The sequence below is a fragment of the Palaemon carinicauda genome, chromosome 13, assembly GCF_036898095.1.
Source record: "Palaemon carinicauda isolate YSFRI2023 chromosome 13, ASM3689809v2, whole genome shotgun sequence".
In the NCBI taxonomy this organism is placed as follows: domain Eukaryota; kingdom Metazoa; phylum Arthropoda; class Malacostraca; order Decapoda; family Palaemonidae; genus Palaemon; species Palaemon carinicauda.
The window spans coordinates 57,336,555-57,363,788 of NC_090737.1; the positions used below are offsets into that span (position 1 = coordinate 57,336,555).

The window sequence follows — 27,234 nt, forward strand, 5'->3', positions numbered from 1 at the left end:
CACCTGTGTGCCCTACAGTAGCGCGCAAGCGCTAGCGCTCTCCTGATCGCCAACGCCCTCCTGCTCGCCAGCGCTCACCTGATCGCCAGCGCCCTCCTGCTCGCCAGTGCTCACCTGCTCGCCAGCGCTCTTCTGCGCGCAAGCGCTCTCCTGCTGATTAGTCACCTGACTCTTCTCGCTAGCGCTTTCCTGATCGCCAGGCCTCTCTTGCTCGCCAGTGTTCTCCTGCTCGCCAGCGTTCACCTGCTCGCCAGCGCTCTCCTGCTTGCCAGCGCTCTCCTGCGGATGAGTCAACAGACTCTTCTCGCCAGCGCTCTCCTGATCGCCAGCGCTCTCCTGCTCGTCAGCGCTCTCCCGATCTCCAGCGCTCTCCTGCTCGCCAGCGTTCACCTGCTCGCCAGCGCTCGCCTGCGCGCAAGCGCTCTTCTGTCCCTGCTGCGCGCAATGCGTGTCAACAGTCTCCTGAGCGCCTTCAATCTCCTGCTCGTCAGCGCACTACTGCGCGCCATGCGCACAACGTTCGCCCACGCGCCTACGACCTTCGGATCTGGGCGCAGGCAAGGACATTGATCCTTTGCCTCGCCAGCGTTCCCCTGTGCGTCGACCACCGCCTGCTCACCACCGTGCGTTTTCTCCTGTGCGCACTTATAAAGTGCATGCGCGCCCGCGCGCCCACGAGTCGACTCCTGAGCCCGCCCACGAGCGTTCGCCCTTGAGCACATCAGCGCCCCCTGGCCCTGCGCCCCAGTTGGCAACTTCTCTCCGCGCTACTGCGCGTCATCCTACACATCAGCGATCTCCTACACGCCAGCGTTCTCCTACGCGCCCGCGCGATCCTTCGCCTGTGCGCAAACGCTCGCCAAAACACCAACGCGCCCACGTGTCTGATCGCCACAGGTCACCGACTCGCCCACGGCTAACTCGCCTGTGCGCAGCCAGTCGCCTACTCGCCCCACGCGTCATCATTCGCCAACGCGCCATCGCTCGCCAATGCTCCATCGCTCGCCAACGCGCCATTGCTCGCTAACGCGCCATCGCTCGCCAACGCGCTTACACTCGCCTATGCTCCACCGATCGCCTACGCGTCATCGCTCTCCTGATCGCCAGCGATCGCCCGGGCACTCGCGGGCACCCTCACCTGTGCATCCACGCACACCTTCGCCTGCGCGCCCACGCACCCCCTCGCCAGTGCGTCCACGCGCCAACTCGTCCGCGCCCTTATCTCCGCGCGCCAACGGTCACCCACTCTCGCGTGGGACCCAGCGGTTTTGCCATCGCGCGAGCGCCAGCGTGACCCCCAACGCGATTCCCGCCGGGTTTCGCAGCGCGCCCAACCTTGCGAGTTGCCGGGGCCGAGTGCTTCCAGATCATCCTCGCGATCGCCATCTCTTAACCGCCGAGCACGCGTCCAGGAGCAGGAAGATTCATCGGAGAGGTCCAGGCAACATTCTTCTTCCCTTTCTTCATTTCAGGCAGGCCCAGTAGTATCCACTCCTAAGGATCAGCCAATCCCCTTCCCTCAAGCAGGATTCGCTGACACTGCGTCAGTCAGCCGCCAGCCTTGGTTTAATTCCCTGATGAAAGCAGTCGTGCAGGCTATGAAGCCAGCCCTCGCTGATCTGGAACTAAAACCAACGGCTCCCTCGCCCCCGCTGAAAAGAAGGAGAGGAGTGGATTTTGCGGTAACTTCTCCCAGGGTTAAGCTGGCTCCCAAGAGGTCCGTCGGGAAGGCCCCTTCCTCTTTGCAGGCGCTTTCTCCTTCTCCTGCGGACGAAACTTTACTGTCCAGGAGAATCCAGCGAGGTGAGGCACTCTCCCATGGCACCAATGGGAGGAACCCCACCTCAAGGAAGAGAAACGTCTCGCGTAGGAGGGACCTTCCAGACCTCTTTGCTAGAGCCCTGTATCCCTCCCAGGAGGGAGCCCAAAGACTCAAAGACGATACCCAAGTCATCTTCGAAGATTCGTCCAGAGCCAACCATTCCCCGGGAGGACATCCGCGTGTCCCCCCAAGAAGAGCCATTGGGGACAGGAGACTTAGCTGCCAGTCCACAAGGAGGAGAGCAGCGCGAGTCAGAGCATGCCTTCTGGCAGGTCCTTAATCTAATGAGGCAACTCAATAGTTTTAAGGACCCCGAGACCGGCCCCCGCGAAGGCAAGGATACGGTTCTGGACCGAGTTTATGGTATTCAGAAGCCCCCAAAGGCCAGTGCAGCCCTGCCATGGTCCCAGGGGGTGAAGAGTGCCGGGACAAGGTCGAGGGCCAGCTTTCCGAGCTCGCCTCCTCCAGCCGTTCTTCTGCCGGGAACAAGCTCCTCCCACCTCCTCGCGTTCAGCAGAGGAGGTACTTCGAGATCATGGAGGAGTCTTGTTTAGCTCTTCCCCTCCACCACTCTGTGGAAGAGCTCACCAAGGGTCTCTCTAGAAACTCAATGCCCGGCAGGTGACATTCACAGCGTCGGAGATCCTAAGTGTCCCATGCAGGCCACTTCGTGGCTGGATGTCTGGCTGGGGTCTCTGGGCATCCTATTGCGCTCCGAGGACTTGTCCAAGGAGAGCAATAGGAAGGCCGGGGAGACCTTCCTCTTCTCGGACACGCGCTCCATCGAGTTCTTGGCTCACCAGGTCACTAACCTGTGGGCTAACTCGATTCTAATGCGACGTGATGCGGTGACTGAGAGGTTCCACCCGAAGGTCCCTGCTGTGGATGTCAGCAAGCTCAGACATTCCTCCATCCTTGGAGGAAACCTGTTTGAGCCCAAGGATATAAAACGAACAGCTGAGAGGTGTAGGAAGATGAGTCACGATTCGCTCCTCCAGAAGGCCCTTACATCTCGGCCCTACAAACCTCCAGCTCCTCAACAGTAGCCTCGCAAGACACCGAAGCAGGCTCCGGCAGCTAAGACCAAGGTGTCTAAACAGCAGCCCTTTCCTATCAGAGACAAGAAGGGCGGAAAGTCCTCCAGGGGAGGCAGAAATCCTAGAAGGAGCGGCCGAGGCCGCAAACACTTGGATTGGCAATCCCCCTGCGTGTCCACCTGTAGGGGGATGCCTGCAAAGTTTCATGCACAGGTGGCAGCAAAACGGGGCCGATTCCATGACGGTCTCTGTGATCGGACAAGGATATCGCGTCCCGTTCATAACATCTCAACCTCCCCTGACAGCGAATCCAGTGTCGTTGAGCTCCTATGCCATGCGATCGGCAAAGGGGCTAGCCCTTCGGGCAGAAGTCGAGACCATGCTCAAGAAGGATGCTCTCCAGGAGGTCGTAGACGGCTCCCCAGGCTTCTTCAGTCGACTCTTTCTTGTAAAGAAGGCGTCTGGAGGCTGGAGACCCGTCATCTACCTCTCAGCCCTTAACAAGCTTGTCAAACAAACTTCGTTTAGCATGGAGACAGCAGACACGGTCAGACTTGAAGTGAGACCGCAAGACTTCATGTGCACACTGGATCTGAAGGACGCGTACTTCCAGATCCCAATCCATCCGTCTTCCAGGAAGTACCTAAGATTCAGCCTAGACAACAAGATCTACCAGTTCAAGGTGCTGTATTTCGGTCTCTCCACAGCACCTCAGGTGTTCACCAGACTGTTAACACTGATATCTTCATGGGCGCACAGGAACGGCATCCGTCTCCTCCGTTATCTGGACGACTGCTGATCCTGGCAGACTTGGAGTCGACCCTTCTTCGACACCGAGACAGGCTCCTGGGAATTTGCCAAGATCTAAGGATCATGGTAAATCTCGAGAATTCCTCTCTGCTCCCAACACAACGACTGGTATATCTAGGCATGATATTAGACACCAATCTCCACAAAGCCTTTCCATCAGACGACAGGATAGCCAGGCTGAGGAGGGTTGCAGAGCCTTTACTCAGTCGAGAAGACCTTCCAGCCCAATCTTGGTTACGTCTCTTAGGTCACCTAGCCTCCTTGGCCCGTCTAGTTCCCAACAGCCGCCTCAGGATGAGATCTCTGCAGTGGCGGCTCAAGTCCCGGTGGAATCAAGGCATCGATTCCCCGAACTCTCTGGTCTCGATAGGACCTGCGGAACAGACGGACCTGCGGTGGTGGCTGACCGACGACAACCTTAGAAAGGGAGTGGATCTTCTCGTCCTTCCCCAGGATTTGATGCTGTTTTTGGACGCATCAAAAGAAGGGTGGGGGGCCCACGTTCTGAACCAGAGGGCCTCAGGCCTTTGGTTAGAATCAGAAAAGTACCTCCACATCAACCTGCTAGAGATGAAGGCCGTATTTCTGGCCCTGCAACAGTTCCAACAGACCCTGGCGGGCCACTCCGTGGTGGTGATGAGCGACAACACCACAGTAGTGGCTTATATCTACAAGCAGGGAGGTATCTTTTCACAACAGCTATCCCATCATGCAGTAGAGATACTGAGATGGACCGAAATCCACTCGATATGTCTATCAGCTCGCTTTATTCCTGGCAAAAGGAATGTGCTCGCCGACAGTCAGAGCAGAGCTTTGCAGATAGTGAGTACCGAGTGGTCTTTGGATCCTCAAGTAGTCAACAAAGTCCTGACTTTGTGGGGTTCCCCGACAGTGGAGCTGTTCGCGACAGCCTTGAATTTCAAGCGGCCGCTGTACTGCTCCCCAGTCCCGGACCCCAAGGCACTCTGGCAAGATGCCTTCCAACAACGGTGGGACAACATCGACGTGTACGCCTTCCCACCGTTCTGTCTGATGAGAAGGGTGCTCAACAAGACCAGACTACCGGTCAACCTGTCAATGACCTTAATAGCTCTGCTATGGCATCATGCAGAGTGGTTCCCGGACCTTCTGCAGCTCCTGACGGAACTCCCGAGAGAGCTTCCCCTACGACACGAGCTACTCAGACAACCACATTGCAACATCTTCCACAAAGCTGTAGCATCGCTTCGGCTTCACGCCTGGAGACTATCCAGCGTCTCCTCACTGAGAGAGGCTTTTCGCAACAAGGATGTCTCGAACCTGCGAAAGTCATCCGCAGGAGTCTACCAGGCGAAGTGGAGAGTCTTCTGTGGTTGGTGTTGTGGGAGGGGTATCTCTCCCCTCGATGCCACTATTCCAGCAATAGCGGAGTTTCTTGTGTATTTGCGGGAGGAAATGCGCCTTTTGGTCTCGGCGGTGAAAGGCTATCGCTCAGCCTTAAGCCTAGCCTTCAGGCGGAAAGGAATAGACATTTCTTCCTTGCTGGAACTTTCCTTACTCATACGAAGCTACGAGCTTACCTGCTCTCAGTCGTAAGTGAGACCTCCTCCATGGAACGTGGTTCGGGTTCTCAGGGCTCTGAAGAGACCCCTGTTCGAACCATTACGCCAGGTCTCTGACCAACACCTGAATTGGAAGACGGTATTCCTACTCTCTCTGGCTTCGGCCAAGCGGGTCAGTGAACTTCATGGTCTTTCATACGACATCGCCCATTCAAGGGGATGGGGGAGGTAACGTTCAGGTTCGTCCCTGAGTTTGTTGCCAAGACTCAGAACCCTGGAGTGCCGGACCCACGGTTCGACTCCTTCAGAGTTATGAGTCTCCGTTTCGTAACAGATGACCCAGACCATCTGCTACTTTGCCCAGTAAGAAGTCTGAGGCGTTATCTGAAGAGAACAGCTGCAGTCCGTCCCCGCGTGCAAGCTCTGTTTGTGAGCACGGGAAGGACGAAGAGGAGGGTCACCAAGAATACCATCTCAGCCTGGATTCGACGGACCATTCATCATGCCTTGAATCCAGACCCTCCTCCGTCACGTCGCCCTAGGGCACATGATGTTAGGGGCATCACTACATCCCTGGCCTTCAAGAGAAACTTCTCTGTGATGCAGGTGTTACAAGCTCGGGTCTGGGAGCGTCAAACGACCTTCACAGCCCACTACCTGCAGGGCGTGACCCACAGGAGCCTCGATACTTTTTCTATCGGCCCTGTGGTGGCTGCACAACAGCTGGTCTAACCTCAGGCTCCTTAATGGACAATTAGCAGAAGGTTGAGGGCACTGTTACCCGGTTTTAGTCTGCGTGAATGAAAGAGTATATCTGGCCCTTATTTCTTTCTTCATCCTCCCCTCTCTTGGGGAATGCAGCATCCTGGGTCTCTGCATAGCTGACCTCAAACCTCTGCAGGTAAACCATGCTTCCTTGTGTTCCTAGTATTAAGAATAATACTGTCGCGTCCCCCATACCCTGACGAGGTGGTATTGGGACGTCCTAGCCTAGAATTCCATCTAAAGGACTTCAGGTCAACTTCCTAGGATGAGTCACACTTCATTTCTCCACACACAACTTATGTAGGCCGCACGTTTCTTGCGTAGCAAGAAACTTGCGAGGTGCAGGGACTCTTTTTCTCGAGTGCTGCTCACTCGGATTCTGAGTCCCCGGATAAGCCAAAGCCAGTAAGGCTGGGGACTTTCCACCCTGCCTAAGGGTAAGTCACCCTATGTAAATAGCGTGGTTTTCATTTCGGTTACGGAACAAATGACAAATTTGGAAATAATTTGTATTTTTCCTAACCATACAAACCTTAGCTATTTACACATATTTGCCCGCCAGCCCTCTCCCCCAAGACAAGTCCTACCTCTAAGTGAAGTGAGGCAGCTCACCAGTGTGTGGGGGGGGGGGGGGTAGCTAGCTACCCATTCCCTACCCCCGTGCTAACTAGCGCGGCGGTAGTTTAACCCTCGTTAAAATCTAATGGCTCGTCATTTCAGCTACGCCGAAAGTAAACCCTATGTAAATAGCTAAGGTTTGTGTGGTTAGGAAAAATACAAATTATCTCCGAATTGGTCATTTTTGGGTGAGGTAGCCATGTCGTCCTGATGGACCGCCCTTCCTTTTATTGTAAAAGGGCTTATCGACCCCTCCCTATAATACAGTATCTGAAGCACCTCGTATATCGCTACAAGGAATAAAGAGGGCGCTACCGCCTTCATCAGATACACACTGGAAACGGAATAGGAGAGATGCCTTATGAGCGGCTCTCTTTTCATTCTCGTTTCAGATTCTTGTCACTGTAACCCCTCGAAGCGTTAATACTGTTCGGGGTGAAGATAGCTATGTGAAGTGTCAAGAATACGTCCTCTGATATTATGCGATATCCCTGTGAGATTTATTTAGGGATAGTTGATCCAGGAGTTAGAATTTTGGATACCTTAAGGTAAAATTCTCTGGAAAAAATTACTGTACTCTGAAGTATCAAATAAACGCACTGGTACGTTAAATAATTTTTCAAATTTCTTCCCGCCGGTACGCTCCATTTCCACCCAGTACGCTTATCAATTTTTCACAAATCTTCCAACCAGTATGTTTATTCAATACTACTTATCGTGGGAAATTATACAAGTACATTTTTTTTTTCTTAGCTGAAGTAGCAATCGAGATCTCAAGTCGTAGCGTACATGTAGGTCAAGCGGAAGTCGCTCTCTGAACACTATGATACATACGTTGTCTGATTTCAGTTTCTATATATCGGCGTGCTTTCCCTTTGTGTCTGTTTTCAAACGTCAATTATTTCATGCCGATTTATGATTTAAACGATGTTAAATCACACTTCTATGTTAGATAAACCCTTAGGAGTTTACAGGTATGCAAAACGAACCTTATATACGAGAATAAATTTACTTTGAATAACGTATCCTAACAGCATAAGGCTATCGGAGGCGTATTAGGTACGATAGATGCGAGTCTTCGGATCCTGACGATTATGAAATTTAACTCGTATCCGTGGACGCTGTTCACACGAATGTATATTTTCATCATTAGGAGGTGACAAAAATTACAATTTGATACATTATTCAGGACGGATGGCACACATATATATATGTATATATATATATATATATATATATATATATATATATATATATATATATATATATATATATATATATATATATATATTTAAAAAAATAAATTATGTATATTTAAAAAAAATAAATTACCTTATTTCCCGTGTCATAAGACGCACCTTTTTTCACGAAAAGTGCCCTCCAAAATCACCCTGCATCTTAACACTTAGGAAAAAGTTGTATAAGGGAGTTTGACACCCTTCAAACACCCAACTTTTGACATAAAAACACTCAAACTCACGAGAGATAGAATATAATCCTACAATTATCATCAATATTTAATAAATTCATTTATTTTTATATCGCACATCCTTCAATGAAGTACAGTAGCATTTTTTTTTCTTTTAGTAATCAGCTGATGACTTGCTAACCCTCTCCTACAAGAAAACATGCCAACTAATAGTCTCATAGCAGACGACGCTATGACTGAGTTGTTTATGATGTATATATCTATATTCACATATTTTGTTGACATTTTGTAATAAGGCAATATATTGATAATGACTTTGTTGCCTGAGTTACGAAATAATACACAGACAGTTGGAACAAAATTCTGTTTGTTTAGTGCAGTATTACCAAGTTAGCAGAAAAGTAACTAGACCTAGAAACACATAAACAGTAACAAAATTATTCCACCTAAAAGAATGTCTAGATTTCTTTAATCAATAATTACATTTTGTGTGAAAATTTATAGGCTGTACGAGGAATCTTGGAATTAGTACTAGAATTTTTAATTTTTAACAAAATTTTATGCACCTTTGGCAACACTGCTTTGATGTAAACAACACTTGAAACACCAAACACTCTGACTAAACGTGTAGTTGTGGTGGAAACTATGACAACTTTAGAGGTTTCTTATATGAATATTTAATAAAACTGGGATTATCGGCCTATAGCTAATTAATATTAACTTGAACATTTCATAATTCACCCAAAATAAGAAAAGTTACGGTGCAAAACAGTAATCACGCTAGTGTCTGACTAGGGATTTTTGGGCTCAAGCCATGGCGTCCTGATGGAAGGTTCCTTTTTGGTAGCTTCCTTGGGTATATAACTACTAAGATATTCCCAGAGAATTTAACCACAGGTTATCACAGAATTCTAACTTCTGGAGCGAGTATCCTAAAGGTTTCCCTTTTAAGACATCGTATATCAACAGGGGACGCATGTATTAACGAGCCACATAGCTATCTACACCCCGAACAGAGTTAACACTTCGGTGTGTAAGGGCGGAGAATAGCTGGGAGCCGTTCCACAGCTAATCTAGTTCGTGGCTACTTTTGGTACTCGAGACGTAAACAAACGGGCGCCATTGCTAAATGACGTCACGTCCGTCCCCATCCTTCTGCTAGTAGCTCGCCTATCTTAGACGGATTTTCCCTACGCTCTTTTTATCAACCTGCATCTTCGTCATGTCGCTACCTTCGGCCTCGCCTTCTTCTGGAAAGTTGAGTACAAGGTTCCAGTATTGTTTAATTAAGCTCTGACCGTAAAGTAAATTTTACCTTTCGAGATAATTGATGTTTTGTGGCAGAGCTGTGCCTCAACCGGACCCGCCATTTTATGGCGTCGTTGTTGTTCTGCATGCCTTATTTAGTTAGCCTCAACAACGTTTTCCGGCCTTATTAACTAATCGATACTATTAGTTTATTTAGTCTTCATAGCTAGGAAATTTTATATCATGTTTTGACGCTTTATTATCGGTCATCGACTGACCCCATACCAGTTGGCTACTATAGCCCCCAGGCCAGAGCGCCTATATCAGTGTTCATGCATGATATTTTTCAGTGATCCTAGGCTAACTTATGAAGATAGTGGCATTATTTTACAATACTTTTGACTGTGATGCAAGTGTTTTCGCCTTCAGGGACCATATAGGGGACAGGTTAGATAGTGTGTCTTTCTAACCTAACCTACAAGTAGGACCCCTATATGCTTCCTTCATCCCCTGCCTTAGGGCATCCCCTCTGTGTAGCCTTGCTCCCCCTACCACGTAAGGGGATCAAGCTCATATCAGAGTATATTATCGCCTCTCTGCCCTCCCTAAGGGAATGATCCCCCCTTAGGGTTGCGTCCGAGAGTGAGGAACGGCTAGTCCTTCCTCTATTGCTGGGGCTAGGTCTCCGACCTTTCCTGCAATAGCGATACGTCTTCCATCCTTCCTAGTTCAGGACGTACATCCCTGCTCTAGGTTAGGTTTTGGAGGGGTTAGTTCTGTTCCTTGCTGAAACGATACCCATGCACCGTTTTCAGTCAAGCTGCCTTACCTTAGGCTAGGGAGTGTCCTCCCTTCCTCAGTGGGCGCTCTGGTACAGAACCCCCTCCACGGAAGACCCTTCTCTTCTCCCCTCCCCACCTATCTCTTGTATGGCCTAGCCTATACTTAGGTTAGTCTATACCCATCTGTCCCCTGTCCTACAACTCCTCCTTAGGGTGGAGTGATAGGGCTACCTTGAGCTTCTGTGTGCAGTCCGCTCTGGTACATATACCCTTCATAGTGTCCTATGGGGTTAGCCACTGGATGCGTTCTGTATGCAGGGGTTTCCCACCCCCCCCGCTCTTGGGTGTTCCCTAGCCCTCCCTTGGGCTACCTTAGCTCCCGGTCCTCTGCGGCCCCTGCTTCTGGGTGATAGGGTCAGCCTCTATCATGGGTACACCCACTCAGGTGGGATGTCTGGGGGTCTGTGGCCGGACCCCTACATCCCTCCTTCTGTCTCTTTCACTATCCGGGTGCCGGTCCCTGTCCGCCTCCACTGTCGGTGATACCCACCTCCTACCTTGGTGACTCATCCCTTAACCTCTCGGCCGCCAGTCCTCCGTGTGCCGGGGGACTGCCGCCTGCCGCTGGCTTCCAGCCGATGGCTCTCCCTCCTTCCTCATAGCTTGGTCGTCCGTCCGCCGGCCGGCCCCCGGAGTGCCGGCATCCGCCGCCGACAGTCCGGTTCTGCTATAACCATCCTTGTTCCTGTCACCAAGCCGGCAACCTCCGGCTGCCGGAGCCGCCGCTCCCTCTTCCGGCGTGCCGCCGCTGTGCCGGCGGCCGCCACCCTGGTATTACTCGTGACTTCTATATTGTCTTCCCTAATGCCAGAAACTCTGCTGGAGCGGCCTTCGGCGTGCCGGCGGTCTGCCGGAACCTTCCGGAGGCGTCAAGGCGACTTGCACCCCCTTCTACTAGCTATCATCTGATATTGATAGCCCTACACTGCAACCAGATGACTTGTTTACGTAAATGGATCGGTATCTTATTACCGTTCTATTGGTAATCATGCTGTCTTTTTGCATATCACATATTTCCAGCATGCTGTGTGTATCTTAGCACGGCTGGTTGCCGGAAACCGTTACCCTATGGGATCTTTTAGTCCCCTATTCTGGAACTGAGTGGCTTCAGTCCCAGCCTTATATCCTTGACAATTCCCAATAGAATTCTATCTGCCCTACGGACTTTCTATATTGAATTCTATCCTGTGCCTTCGGTCACTTCGGATTGTCCACGGATGAAGGTTACGGTAACCAGCCGGGCGGGATGCACGGAGTATGTACCTATCCTATCTCAGCCCTTCCTCTGTGCATCACACCCTTTATCAAGTTAAAATTAATGATTAATATTAACTTTAGTTTAAGAGTCATTCTTATGACCCCCCCCCATACTCATATTCTCTTTCTTTTACAGGAGGAGCAGATGAAATGTGATCACGACTTCTGCGCCGTGAAACGCCCGCACTTCTACGGGCATACGGCGTGTAGGACCCACGCCCCTTGTGCCAACAAGAAAGGGGATTTGAAGTTCTGGGACCCGCAGAACTGTATGGTCTGCCAGGATCGCCTAGTCGATGCCTTTCATAATCCTCCCTCAGCGGAGGTCAGGGACACTTCTCGGGATAAGCTACGCAAGTGGGTGCGTGGCTTCCAGAAGAACGCCACTGGACCATACCTGGCCACTGAAGAAATGAGGTCCCTTCTGTTCCCAAAGGCCTCCCCCGATTCTGTGGTGCCCAAAGAACTGATCCCCACCGTCCAGATCACGGTGGAACCAGACGTAGTCATGGCCCAGTCCATGCACGAGTGCCACCTGGATTCCGAGAACGACGAACATATGTCGGATATTTCGGAGGGCACGGAGAAGACCCTTATGGCCCAAGGTGCGGAAGATGAAGAGGACCAGGTGGAATACACCGAGTCGGAGCAGGAGGTCGCTCCGCCTTCCATCACCACCCCTACTCCTACACCGACGGAAGTGTCTCTCCCGTCTACCTCCTCTACGCCGGAACCCATTCCATCCGCCCAAGAGATGTTCCGGATGATTAAAGCCATTATGGACGACAGGCTTAAAGAAACTCACGAGTTCATCAGGTCCATGAAGGGGTCCAAAGAACCGAAGAAGATCTCGGTTAAGGATCTCCCTGCATGCTCACATGCCAACCCCTGGAGGTATGCCGAGCATATGGTTATCGCGACTGGCAGGATCTTTATCAGCGATAAGATCGGCACGGTCCCCCTGGAAGATGTGGAGTTCTTCCCGAACTTTGAGGCTTACCCGGACTGTTACGTCCGGCTTCGTTCTGAACCTGCCTCGAAAGAAGAGACCGAACCCAAGGAGGAGATAGTGTTCGATCTCTCGAAGGCCCAGGCTATGCTAGCCACCGCATTTAAAAGTAGGGGTTTTACCTGCTCTAAGCTTCCGGCCCTGAGCAAGAAGCACCCTACTTACGTCGCACCCGACGATGCAGTCCTTCCCTTCATGGAAAAGGCCTTCGCTGCGTGCCACAAGGCTGTGGAAGAGGGAAAACCCTGCCCTGCACTGGAGGAGTGCAGACCCTTCTCCATAGTAACTCCCCCCGACGCTCGACACTGGAAGGATATCCAGCATACATTCGTGGTGGGAAAGCTAGATCCTGACGTAGCCGGACATCAGTTTAACGAAGACCTCCCGAAACTCAACGACCACCTCCTTCGTCGGGAACAAGATACGAAGGAAAGGCTTGCAGCATCCATGTCCCACCAGGTACAACTTGATATCATGGCTGGTGACACCAGAGTCCCAGACCACTACATGGTACTCGCCAAATCCCACATGGCCACTCTGGTGAAGGATTTGTACCACTTCATGAAGGCTCGGAGAGCCTGTCGAGAATTCGTGTTCTCAGGTGCCACTGTGAAACACGAACCCCGGAGGCTGATTTCCTCCAACATCTGGGGTAAGCACCTCTTTCCCTCTGACCTCGTGAAAGAGATCACCGACAAGGCCGCCACGGAGAACAGGAACCTTCTCCACAAGTGGGGCATGTCGAAGAAGAGGAAATCCTCCCAGGACGACGGACCTCAACCTAAGAGGAAATCCACCAAGCAGAAACCCCAGCAACGTCAACAGAGACAGCAGTTTCCGGGACCCGCTACTCCCCAAGTGGCAGCTCAGCCACAGCAGACCTTTCAGCTGGTCACCCAACCGGTCTTGTCACAGTCGCCGGTTTTCACCCCTGCTTTCGAGCAACAGACGACTACCTTTCGTCCCAAAGGTAGAGGCTCAAACAGAGGTGCAGGCAGAGATGCATCTCGCCGTCCCTCCAGAGGCAGAGGAGGAAGGGGAGCTAGCGTCCGAGGCAGTAAACCCTCGGGACACCAGAAGCAATGAAGTGCTTCCGGTGGGAGGAAGACTCCGCCAATTCCAGGATCGTTGGACCTTCGATCCCTGGGCGCACAGCATAGTCAAGAAGGGTCTAGGCTGGAGTTGGACTCAACCACCCCCAACCTTCCAGCAATTCTTCCAACAATCAACCCCCCTTCTGGAAGAATATGTCCTAGATCTCTTGAACAAGAAGGTGATAAGGAGGGTAAAGTCCACCAGGTTCCAAGGGAGACTGTTTTGCGTCCCCAAGAAAGACTCCGACAAACTCAGAGTCATTCTGGACTTATCCCCCCTCAACAAGTTCATAGCGAACGACAAGTTCAAGATGCTGACTCTTCAACAGATAAGGACCCTTCTGCCTCGAGGTTCTTACACGGTCTCCATAGACCTGGCGGATGCCTACTGGCACGTTCCAATGAACCATCACGCTTCCTCCTACCTAGGATTTCGACTCCAAAGGAAAAGCTACGCCTTCAGGGCCATGCCCTTCGGCCTCAATGTGGCCCCTCGGATCTTCACAAAGCTGGCGGACGCCATAGTACAACAGCTCCGCCTCCGAGACGTCCAGGTGATGGCCTACCTCGACGATTGGCTAGTCTGGGCTCCATCGCCCGAGGATTGTTTAAAATCCTGCAGCAAAGTCACCCAGTACCTAGAACACCTGGGATTCAAGATAAACGTGAAAAAATCTCGCCTCTCTCCAGCTCAGAAGTTCCAATGGTTAGGAATCCAATGGAACCTTCAGTCACACCGCCTTTCCATCCCCCAGAAGAAAAGGAAGGAAATAGCAGGGTCTGTCAAGCGACTACTGAAATCCAAGCGGATCTCAAGACGCCAGCAGGAACGAGTTCTAGGCTCTCTACAGTTCACCTCAGTGACAAACCCGGTGCTTCGTGCACAGCTAAAGGATGCCGCGGGAGTCTGAAGACGTTCTGCATCCATCGCTCGAAGAGACCTCAAGAGACGGCTCCCAAACAGACTTCGACTTCTCAAGCCGTGGTCGGAAGCAAAGGCCCTGAAAAGGTCCATTCCTCTTAAACACCCACCTCCATCACTCAACATCCACACGGACGCTTCGCTGGAGGGTTGGGGAGGTCACTCCCACCAAAAACAAGCTCAAGGCACATGGTCTCCCCTATTCAAGACGTTTCACATCAACATCTTGGAGGCCATGGCGGTCCTTCTAACTCTGAAGAAACTCTCCCCGCCTCCCTCGATCCATATTCGTCTAACCCTAGACAACTCGGTGGTAGTTCGATGTCTCAATCGCCAAGGCTCAAGATCGCCCCAGATAAATCAGGTGCTTCTGACAATCTTCCGTCTGGCAGAGAAGAAGAAATGGCACCTGTCTGCAGTTCACCTACAAGGATTCCGCAACGTGACGGCGGACGCTCTATCTCGGACAAGCCCGATAGAGTCGGAATGGTCTCTAGACGCAAGATCATTCTCCTTCATCTCTCACCAAGTCCCAGAACTTCAGATCGATCTCTTCGCAACGAGCGACAACAATCAACTTCCTCGGTATGTGGCCCCGTACGAGGACCCCAAGGCAGAAGCAGTGGACGCCATGTCACTGGACTGGAACAGATGGTCCAAGATCTACCTGTTCCCTCCCACCAACCTTCTGCTGAAAGTCCTCTCCAAGCTGAGAACCTTCAAAGGGACAGCGGCCCTAGTGGCTCCCAAGTGGCCCCGGAGCAACTGGTACCCCCTGGTCCTGGAGCTGCAGCCCACGCTGATCCCTCTCCCGGGCCCAGTTCTCTCCCAACAAGTACAGAAGTCGACTGTCTTCGCTTCATCATCGAAAATCAAGGACCTTCATCTCATGATTTTCTCTCCCTAGCCGCCAAGAAGAGGTTTGGGATCTCGAAAAGTCTAGACTTCCTCGAGGAATACAAGACCGAATCCACAAGACGGCAATACGAATCATCTTGGAGAAAATGGGTCTCATTCGTCAAGGCAAAAAATCCTAAGGAAATCACCATTGATTTCTGCATGTCCTTTATTCACCTTCATGGACAGGGATTAGCAGCCAATACGATCTCTACTTGCAAATCGGCCTTGACTAGACCACTGTTGTATGCCTTCCAAATTGATCTGTCCAGCGACATCTTCAATAAACTGCCGAAAGCATGCGCTCGTCTACGCCCAGCACCCCCACCGAAACCGATCTCCTGGTCATTGGACAAGGTGCTCCAATTCGCCTCCAACTTGTTATATTTCTCTTTGCTCTTGCTTCAGGAGCCTGAGTCAGCGAAATAGTGGCATTATCAAGAGAAGAGGGTCACATCCTGTTTACTGATTCAGGAGACATTACCCTCTCCCCGGATCCGACGTTTCTCGCCAAAAACGAATTACCCACCAAGAGATGGGGCCCCTGGAGAATATGCCCCCTGAAGGAAGATGCCTCTCTATGCCCAGTAGAGAGCCTCAAGGTCTATCTTCGCAGAACTTCGAACTTTGGTGGAGGCCAACTCTTCAAAGGAGAAACATCGGGCAGCGACCTGTCACTGAAACAACTAAGAGCGAAAATCACCTACTTCATTCGCAGAGCGGATCCTGACAGTACACCCGCCGGTCACGATCCTAGAAAAGTTGCATCGTCTCTGAATTTCTTTCAGAGTATGGACTTCGAAAGCCTTAAAAGCTTCACAGGCTGGAAGTCCTCGCGTGTTTTCTTCAAACATTATGCGAAACAAGTGCACGAAGTCAAACATTTTGTGGTAGCCGCAGGTAGTGTTATGAAACCTGCACCTAACTCTGCATAGAACAGCGAGTTACTTGGTACTCTAACTCTTCGGGTGCCTATGTTGACCCTCGAGCGATACGTAGTGATGTCGAAAACACTTAGTGCTTTCTTATAACTGTTCTTATCCCAGGTGAAATGTCATAGTCGTCACACAAGTGCCGCATGCCTAGAGCATGATGTGTTTTAATTAAAGACTGACGTTCCTCGAGAACGAGTGCCTACTAATAAATTTGAAATTCCCTTTCAGATTCAAGAGGAAGTCTTTATTACTATGTACAATATAATTTACTGTAAATTAACTTTACTTATTACTGCAATTCATTTAATTTTCTGCAATTGTGAAATAAAATTCCTATTTTATTACTTGTGCGTCTCAATCCGCTCCTACTTATACTATGAAATACATGCCTGTCATAGTTTTATTATCCCCTTCCTTATGGTTCATGGAGATACTAAGGTCCTAACCCTTATTATATATTCACCTTTGCAATGTAATATTCCAATACGAATACTTACTCTTCATACCCTAGAGACGAAACTATCCTTCTCTACATACAGTGTCCAACCACCACTTGTCTGCCTTCGAGAATGTTTCGATACGAATGCCAACCATTCAGTCTCGTCTCCAAGTTCTTCAGGTTCTTCTAGCAAGGTGAATAGCCCTTCGATAACCACTTTGATCTCGGCATGGCCCGTGGGAACTTCACTGCCAAGGGGGCCAAGAAGGTTCTTCCCTACGGTTCTTTTATTAAGATTACTATGCTACCTTGTTCAAAGCCTTTGGCACTTACCCAATAGGGGAAAATCTACCACGATACATTGATTCTCTGGTATTCTTCCATCAGGACGCCATGGCTTGAGCCCAAAAAACGGATTTTGAGCGAAGCGAAAAATCTATTTTTGGGTGAGATAGCCATGGCGTCCTGATGGACCCTCCCTGGTACTTCGTCCAGTTTTTAGGTCCCACCCTGCTCTGCTGTATCATGGTGATCGGCAAGCAACTGGCTTCAGGATGAGGACGGACGTGACGTCATTTAGCAATGGCGCCCGTTTGTTTACGTCTCGAGTACCAAAAGTAGCCACGAACGAGATTAGCTGTGGAACGGCTCCCAGCTATTCTCCGCCCTTACACACCGAAGTGTTAACTCTGTTCGGGGTGTAGATAGCTATGTGGCGCGTTAATACATGCGTCCCCTGTTGATATACGATGTCTTAAAAGGGAAACCTTTAGGATACTCGCTCCAGAAGTTAGAATTCTGTGATAACCTGTGGTTAAATTCTCTGGGAATATCTTAGTAGTTATATACCCAAGGAAGCTACCAAAAAGGAACCTTCCATCAGGACGCCATGGCTATCTCACCCAAAAATAGATTTTTCGCTTCGCTCAAAATCCGTTTTGTACTAAGAAGTTTTTAAAATCCTAATTTTTTTTTTTTAGAACTGCCTTGCCACTTGTAGCGTCTTATGACACGGTAGATATCCTGTTTTCAAGATGAATAAATTATAATACTGAGTGAATTTTACCTGGTGAAAGTTTTTTTTTCTCTTCCTTATTCTCATTTATTTATTTTTTTTTGGGGGGGGGACGATTTCAGGATTTTGGGATATTGGGCTCGCCTAGCCTTGGACACTGCTGAGTTGAATTTGTCGTTGGCGAGTACAATCGTAGGGTCACTCGCTATTCATGGTGAGTGCAATAATAAAATATAAAAAAATAGATAAAACATAATAATAATAAAATAAATAAATCATATCTGCGTCCTGAATTTAACGTCGTAAATTTTTGGGCAGCAAGTAAAACTATCGTAGAATTTGAAAAATGAAGCGAAAGAATATGCTATACTATTGTAGACTCGGCCTTCAAGAAATCGTTAATTTTCCAGTCAGTACTTTTATTCCATTCAGTACTTTTATTAAATTTTGAGGTTTTTTTTTCCAGGCAGTACTTAAATTTCAAGATTTTTCCCACCCAGTACTTTTATTAAATATTGAGATTTTTTCCACACAGTACTTTTATTCGATACTTCAGAGTAGTCAAATATACCCTAGGAAGCTACCTTTTAGGAACTTCCATCAGGACGACATGGCTACCTCACCCAAAAATAGATTTTTTTCGCTTCGCTCAAATTCCGTTTTTTTTCTATCTTTTAGGCTATTAAATTCCACAACTTTTCATGTTTGAATGGAAAAAAAATTGATCAGAATTCAAGAATGTCAGTAGTAGCAATTTTTATATCTTTTAGGCTATTAAATTCCATAACTTTTCATGTTTAAATGGAAAAAAAAAATATCATTCAAGAATGTACAGTGGTAGCACTTTTTCTATTATGTAGGATATTAAATTCCATAACTGAATGTTTGAATGGAAAAAAAAAATGATCATCATTCAAGAATATACAGTAGTAGCAATTTTTGGGTGAGATAGCCATGTCATCCTGATGGAAGGTCCCTTATGGTAGCTTTCTGAGGGATATTTTGCTACACTGATACTCCCAGAGAATTAACCATAGGTCTCCAGAATTCTAACTCCTGGCGCGAGTATCCTTATTATATCTTTAAGGATATCGCATAATATCAGGGGACGTATTTTTTGATACGATACATAGCAATCTTCACCCCGAATAGATTTTACTCTTTGAGGTGGAATAGTGGCGAATAAAGGGGAGCTGTTATCAAAGTACCCGGTGGACCCCCTCCCTTTACTACTACGGCCCATTATTCCTTTGAATATAGCATTTAAGCTAGGTGTTCTCCCACATTTCTCTCGCTGTTGTTACTGTTTTCAGGAATATTATCCTGCAATCTCCAGCATCGTCATCCGATGGAAAGTTGAGTATTTAACCTTTCTTGTGTATAATTTACAGCTCCCTTCTCACAGTTAAATTAACATAATTTAGGAGTACTGCCATCTCCGGAGGTGGACATCTTGTGACCGCTGTCGCACGTCATAAAAGCAATTATTTAGTTAGTAGTACAGTGAGCCCTCGCTACTTCACGGTTCGACCATCGCGGATTCACGACTTCGCGGATATAATATTCTCGTCATCTATGCCAATAGCCTTCCGAGATTCATAATACGCCTGCACAACTCTCTCTGGGAATGCTGCGTTTATATTATATATGGTACTTCCGTTAATGGTGATATGTATATTATTTACATTTGCATGGTGGAAGAATAATGGGTTTCTTGTATAATCCCATGAAAAATGTCTCATATCAATTAGTGCTAGTGCCATCTTGTCTGGAATGCATGAACCAAAAGGTTCATCTATCATTATTGACGATTCATTAATCCCAACAACGTACAGTGAGCCCTCGCTACTTCGCGGTTTGACCATCGCGGATTCACGACTTCGCGGACCTTTTTCATTAAATACGGCATCCGATTTCATCAGCAAACCACTATTTTTGGGGGAAACATCATTTTATTCTAGAAAATTGCTACTCTTTAAATAGTTAATTGCACATTAAGAAAGCGTGTACTTTTGTTTTTAAATTTTGGGTGTGTTTTAAAAATCGAGTATTGTTGACTTCTTTTTGTTTTACTTTTGTCTGTGATCAGATCAGCTGACGTCTAGTTGCCGGTCTCAAGAATATGCGCGTAAGAAGTATTGTTTATACCATTTCTTAACTTATTCAAACCATCTATACAGTTGATATTAGGCCTACATAAGCACCAATGTGTTATAACCTATTATTTGTTCCGTAACCGAAATACAAACCACGCTATTTACATTGGGTTTACCTTTTAGCGTAGCTGAAATGGCAAGCCATTAGAATTTAACGAGGGTGTATTACCCCCCGCGCTAGTTAGCGGGGGGGGGGGGGGGTGGAGTGGTAGCTAGCTACCCCTCCCCCCCTCACACACCGGTGAAGCTCACTTTCACTTTTGGCTCGGACTGGGACAGACGTCTCTGTCTTTGTCCTCGCTTGGCAGCCATTGTTTGTTTTATCTTTACTTAATCACTTACTTTTCTTTTACTCAATATATAATATGTATACATTTTTTCATGTTTGTATATATATTTGAGTATAGAAATCAGTAAGTTTCCTTTTCAGAGTTGTGTGTGTAGTGTACGATATCTCCGTGGAGCCCTCGGCAGTTTAGGCCACCACGGTGTAATTTTATGGGTTGCGATCGAGTTTGACTTCGGTCTTTCTCTCTCTCTCTTGAGGTCGTTCACCCTTTTACTACGTTACTACGCCTTTGTAGCTTCCTTCCCGTGGGGGGGTTGCTACGCCGTACGTTTTGTCTCAATTAGTTTATGAATCTAATTGTATTTGTTAATTTTTCAGCTTTGTAGAACGATTCCTTACGGGGTTTTTGTTCTTTCTTTAGTGTTCATTCATTTTTAAATTACATTATTACATAGTTACATAATTATAATTGTTATAATTCTGTTTTGGTTACAGCTCTCTTTCTGTGAGTGTAAGTGGTTGTGAGGGCACATGCCTGTTGTGTAATTCTTGTTTTCCTTTCCCTCGGGATTCCTCTTCGGAGCCTTCCCGGGGGAATGAATGAGTACTAATGATTTTTGTTTTATTTTTTTTACAGTTACCGATCTAGTTCGTTTCTGTAATATGGCAACGGTGTGAGCTGTCTTGTCGAGGCCTGGGGATTCGGCTGTTGCTGCCTCCCCTTTGGATTTTCGTCAGGGGCGTGTCTCCTTCTACGGGAAGTACTCCCGTGACGATTGACAGCTCTCCAGTCCATTTTAGAACTCTCAGGAGGCTCGCCTTCTTGGGTGGGTAACTTTCCTTCTGAGGGAAGTCTTTCCTGCCCAGGCTTGAGTTTTTCCCCTTTTGGGGGGTTCTTCTCTTGCCTTTTTTTCGTGCGACTATGCTCTTGGTGCTGAGCGGTCGCACCTGCAGTTACGCTCAAGGGGCTGGGCAACTGCAGGAGCCCCTCCTCGGAGGATTGCTCCTTTTAGGTCACTGGCTGACCAGTCTCTTCTACGAAGTGTTTCTCTTTCGTTCGCGAGAGAGTACACTCATAGAGACTCCTCTTCGGAGGATTCTTCTGCTGTTGTTGCTGTTGGCCTCCTTCGCCGTAAGGCTCACCGTCCGCCTCGTTGTAAGGGCCTCCCATCTCCCTATAAGGGTGCTAAGAGGCGCCTTTTTGAATCTCCGTATGCAGCCTACAACTCCTTCTTCTTGATCTTCCGCCCCTGGTGCAGATGGACAGCAGTCTGACCTCGTCTTCTGACGGGCAACGGTCTTCCCGACGGGCAACGGTCTTCCCGACGGACAACGGTCTTCCCGACGGACAACAGTCTTCCGGCGGACAGACAATGGTCTTCCGACGGACATCAGTCTCCCGACGGACAACAATCCCTTCGGGGCTAAGGGTTGCCTCCCACGGGGGTTCTTCCCTTGCGTGTCAGGGTTCCCCTGCGCGCCCTTCTGCTGTGTTCTCTCCTGCTCAGTGTTAGCGCACAGGCGCGCTCCTGCTCCTGCTCAGTGTTAGCGCACAGGCGCTCTCCTGCTCATCAGCGCTTAACTGATCACTAGCGCTCTCCTGTTCGCCAGCGCTCTCCTTTTCGCCAGCGCTCTCCTTTTCGCCAGCGCTCTCCTTTTCGCCAGCGCTCTCCTTTTCGCCAGCACTCTCCAGTTCGTCAGCGCTCTCCTGTTCGTCAGCGCTCTCATGATGATCATCTCTGCTGTTCCTGTTGGTTCCTGTTACGCGCCCTGTGCGCCCACGTTCGCCCTCGCGATCTAGAACTTCGGTTCAGGTCTGGGTCAAGGACTCTTCTTCTACGCGCAGGCTTCCATGCGTTGCCTTCGGGTCGCCAGCGATCACCAGCTCGCCAGCGACCTTAGACGCGTCAACGTTCACCTGCTCGTCGGCAATCTCCTACGCATCAACGATCGCCATCGATCTGCCATGCGTGTCAGTTCCCCTGAACACCATCAGTGGCGATCTAGCGCTCGCTTGCTGTAGACCACGATCTCCGGTAGCTAAGTCTTGCCGTAGATCTTCCTCCTGCTCGCCAGCGCTCACCTTTACTTCTGTCCTTCTGTGCGCCAGCTTTCTTCAATCGCCAGCGCACATCTGCGCGTCCTTCTTTGCCACGCACCAATGGGCGCCAACGGTTTTCTGACCATCTAGGATCGCCTGATTAACAGCTTGCTTCAGCGCTCACCTTCCTGATGCACCTGCGCGCCCTCTGTTAGCGCGATGCGCGCTAACCATCACTAGTCTCTCTCGCGTTGGCAATCGCCTACGCGCCCGCGCGATTCTTCACCTGCGCGCTAGCGTTTTGTTAACGCACCACCGCTCGCCAACGCGCCGTCGCTTGCCGACGCAACATCGCTTGCCAACGCACCTTCACTCTCGTACGGGCTATTGCTCGCTAGAACGCGCCATTGCCCGCTAGAACGCGCCATTGCCCGCCTACGCGCGAACCGACGGTGTTCCGTCGCGCGAACCTACGGTGTTCCGTCGCGCGAACCGACGGTGTTCCGTCCCGCGAACCGACGGTGTTCCGTCCCGCGAACCGACGGTGTTCCGTCCCGCGAACCGACGGTGTTCCGTCCCGCGAACCGACGGTGTTCCGTCCCGCGAACCGACGGTGTTCCGTCCCGCGAACCGACGGTGTTCCGTCCCGCGAACCGACGGTGTTCCGTCCCGCGAACCGACGGTGTTCCGTCCCGCGAACCGACGGTGTTCCGTCGCGCGAAACTACGGTGTTTCTTCGCGCGAACATCGGCTTAATTCTTGCAGTATCCATCGCTCGCCTATGGGTTATCGCTCGCCGACCACCAGCTCTCGCCCTTCCTACCACGCTCGCCCTCCTTCTGCGCTCCTTCGCTAACCTTCTTTTGCGTTCCTGCGTGCCCGCGCTTGGGGGCTTCCACGTTCGCCCACGCGCAAATCATTGATTTACCATCGCGCGAGCGCCAGGGCGATTGTGGCCGCGATTCCCATTGGGGTTTCGCAGCATGGCCAGCCTGGCGAGTCTTCTGGAGCGTATATCCAGAACACGGCCTCACCCCGTAAGCGCAGAGCATGGCACATGCAAGAATAAGAAGAATCTTGAGGGAGGTCTGAGTAACATTCTTCTTTCCAGAACCTGGGTTAGCCCTTCCCCGTCATTCCCTGGAAGGGTTTTTGGCGGGGGCTTTCTGTTCGAGATTTCTTCATCGGCCAAGGGGTGACTGGTTTACCCCTTCCTCTTCTCCATCTCGTGTAAGGGGCTTACCAGGTCCTTTCCCTCCTTGGTTACGACCCGAGGTTTTGTTCAAGGAAGCTACAGGAAGGTCATGGGTACTTTCCTCTTCTCGGGCTCAAGCACCTTGGCGTTTCGTCGTCAAGTATCGAACTTGCGGGCAAGCTCGATGTTGGACCATCTGGACGCAATGACCGAGGGCTTCCTTTCGTGTGTCTCATCCGTGGATGTCGACAACCTCAGACACCCTTCCATCCTTGAGAAGAGTTTGTTTGTGCCCAAGGACAGATACATAGACAGCGGCTGTGCGGAGGAAGTCGACTTCCGTTTCACTCCTCCAAGGCGCTTTCTTCCAGACCCTGCAGGGCTCCAGCGCCTCTTTCTTTCATCCACGTCGGCCTAAGTTATCGGACCGGCTACGACAACTGAGACAAGGTGTCCAATTGCAGTTCCCTCCTGTCAGGAACAGATGGCACGGGAGGCTCTCCTGGGGGGGGGGGGCACAGTCCTAGAGGGAGCGGCAGAGTTCACGAACTCTAGAATTGGCACCCCTCCCCTTGCAGGTTTCACGCTGGGAGAATGCCTAAGGTTATTCATCCGGATGACAGCTTCCCGATGCCCATTCCTGCACGATCTCTGCGATCAGCCAAGGATATCGTGCCTGCCGTCTCTGTCAGCAAATTCAGTGTCTCTGAACCTCTATGCCATAGGGTCGGCAAGAGTTTACCCATTTGGGCAGAATGATCCATGCCTTAGGAGAAGGTCCTCCATAGGATCGTCGACGGCTTCACCCCCGGCTGCTTCAGTCGATCCTTTCTTGTAAGGAAGTATCTGAGACGGGAGTTCCGTAGTCGACCTCTCAGCCCTGATCAAGTTTGTCGAACAAACTTCGTCCAGCGTGGAACAGCAGAATCGATCAGACTGGTAACGAGGCGACAGGACTCCTTAGGCCCTGGATCGGAAGGACGGGTACTTTCAGTTTCCATTCCATCCATCTTCCAGGAAGCTCGTGGAATTCAGCCTGGACTACAGGTATTCCTGCTTAAGATGCAGTGTGGCGATCCCGCCGTGGCATCGCAGGTTTTTTTCCCCAGAGAACTCTCCCTTCTTTCCTCATGGCCGCTCAGGTGCAGGCTTCCGCCTCCTTCGCGTTTTGGAGGTCTGGTCAACTCCCGTAGGCTCGGGTTCGACCTTCTTCAGCACCGGGACAAGCTTCCGGATGCTTACCATGAGTGGGGGTTCATGGTAGTTTGCTAGGAGCCTTCTCTTCTTCTGCCTCAACATCTGGAGTATCTAGCCATGATATTGAGTCAACGGCCTTACCACTTTGGAAACCCCGCTTCTCATCCGTCCAGCGAGGTTAAGCAACGTCGGTTCTGGTCGGTACTTGGATGGGTGACCACCTGGGGACGCCAGATTCTGTTGCCACCTCCTCCGAGCCTTCCCTTCAGTTGACTGTGGCAAGGCTGAGGAGAGTCGCAGTACCTGTTCTCAGTCAAGCAGAGCTTTCAGCCCTACCTTGGAACGTTTCCTAGTTCTCTTTTCCTCATTGACCCGTCTAAAGTTCCGAACGGTCGCCTCAGGATAAGTTCCATGTGGGGCGGCCCAAGTTACGGTGGTTTTAAAGCAACGATTAACCGGACTTTCTGGCCCCTATGGGACCAGCGGAACGATTAGACCTGCAGTGGGTGTTGACCTATGGAACCTCTTGATGGGAGTGGATATTCTCGTCCTTTCCCCACATTTTTGATGCTGTTCTTGGACTCGTCAAAGAAAAGGGGGGGGGGGGGGGCATGTTCTGGTCCAAGCCTATGGTCAGGACCTGAAGGATACCTCTCCATCATTCAGGTAGGCTTAGGGGCCGTAGTCTGGCCCCTCTACAAATCCTACGCTCCTGCCGAGTCGCTCCGTGCGCGTCGACTTCATGGTTCTGGCGTGTTCTAACCAGCAGGGGATGCATTTTCACACCTTCGCATCTTGCAGTAGAGATACCGAGGAATGTTCTCTCCGACAATCCGAGCAGAGCCTCGTAGAGAGAGTGTACCTGGGGGTCTTTGGCCTTGAGTAACCAGCAAGTCCTGGTCTGGGGGACCTGATCGCGACAGCTTGAAACCTCATGCTTCCGCTGTTCTTCCCCCCAGTCTCAGACCCTGAGACTCTGGCAAGATGCATTCCGGTGATGGTGGGACAACATCGACGCCTGCGTCTTCCCTCCTTTGTTGTCTGTTGAGAATGAGTCTCAACAAGACCAGGTTGTCTGTCAACCTTTCAATGGCCCTGAGAGCTCCACTGGGACTATGCGCAGAACGGTTTCCGGACCCTCTGCTTCCCCTGACGGAACTCCTTGGAGAGCTTCTCCCATGGCACAGGCTACTCAAACAACCACACTGCAACATCTTTCACGAGCCGGGGCGTCGCTTCGGCTTCATGCCTGGAGACACTACGCCTCCTGCTCAAGAAGAGACAGCCCGCTACAGTCGCGGGACGGAGGTCGCGTCATCTGCGATAGTCATCCGCAGGGGTCTTCCAGGCGAAGTGGAGAGTCTTCGGTGGTTGGTGTCGTGGGAGATATACCTCTTCCCTTGAGGCCTCTTCTCCAGCAAGAACGATATTATTGCCTTTCGGCGGAAGGAAACTCCTTTCCGCTCTCGGCAATGAAGCCTGTCGCTCAGCCTTTCCCTGACCTTCAGGCTTAAAGGAATAACTTTTTCCTTCCCGCTGGACCTTTCCTCGCTCATGCGAAGCTGCGAACGTCCCTGCCCTAGTCGGAGTGAGACCTCCAACTTGGAGCATGGCTCGGACTTTTTAGTCCCTTAAGAGATCTTTTCAAGACCCTTTACGTCAGGCCTCTGATCGTATTCCGTCTTGGGGCTCCTGCTCACTCTGGCCGCGGCCAGTGTGTAAGCAATCTTCTTGGTCTCGTACGACTCCGCCCTTTCTAAGGAATGGGGGAAGGCAACATTCAGGTTCGCTCCTGAGTTGTTGGCTAGACTCAGAATCTTGGGGTCCCGGGCTTTCGGTCCAATTCCTTCAAGATTTTGAGTCACCATTCTGTAACTGATGTCCCAAAACCTTCTCCTTCTTGCCAGTAAAGGAATCGAGAGGTTAGCTTTGGGAACAGCTGCAGTTTGTCCTCAGTTGCAGCCGGTTTGGGAGCACAAGAGGGACACGGGGGAGAGTCACCAGTATGCCTCTTCAGCTCGGACTCGAGGACATTCATCTCGACCTAACTCCAGACCCTCTCCCGTCACGTCGCCCTACAGCACGATGTCGGATACATCGCAACGTCCCTCGCCTTCGAGTAATACTACTCTGTGACGCAGGTGCTACAAGCTGGAGTCTGGAAGCGTCTAATGACCTTCGCAGCCCTCTTCCTGCAGGGCGTGACCCACAGGAGTTTCGATACGTTTTCTATCGCTCTGTGGTGGCTACACAACAGCTGGTCTAACCTCAGGCTCCTTTTTGGACAGGTAGCAGAAGGTTGAGGGCATTGTTATCAGGTTTTAGTCTGCATGAACGAAAGAAGTATGTCTGGCTCTTACTTCTTTCTTCATCATTCCCTCTACTGGGAAGCAGCATCCTGGTCTCTGCATAGCTGACCTCGAACCTCTGCAGGTAAACCATGCTTCCTTGTGTTCCGAGTATTGAGTCAATACTGTCGCGTCCCCCATACCCTGACGAGGTGGTATTGGGAACGTCCTAACCCAGAGTTCCTTTTGGAACTCCAGGTCAACTGCCTAGGAAGGGTCACACTTCTTCCTTCCCACACAAGCTTATGTAGGCCACACGGTTCCTTGCGGAGCAAGGAACTTGTGAGGTGCAGGGACTCCTTTTCACGAGTGCGACTCACTCGGATTC

General features: G+C 50.3%; 1 long non-coding RNA gene and 1 pseudogene across 1 annotated transcript in view; both read left to right on the top strand.

Annotated features, from left to right (window-relative positions):
* LOC137651952 (uncharacterized) overlaps nucleotides 1-27,234 on the top strand; it is an 88,163-nt gene that overhangs the window by 23,154 nt on the left and 37,775 nt on the right. The window lies entirely within an intron of this gene.
* On the top strand, nucleotides 24,686-24,804 carry LOC137652600 (5S ribosomal RNA; annotated as a pseudogene).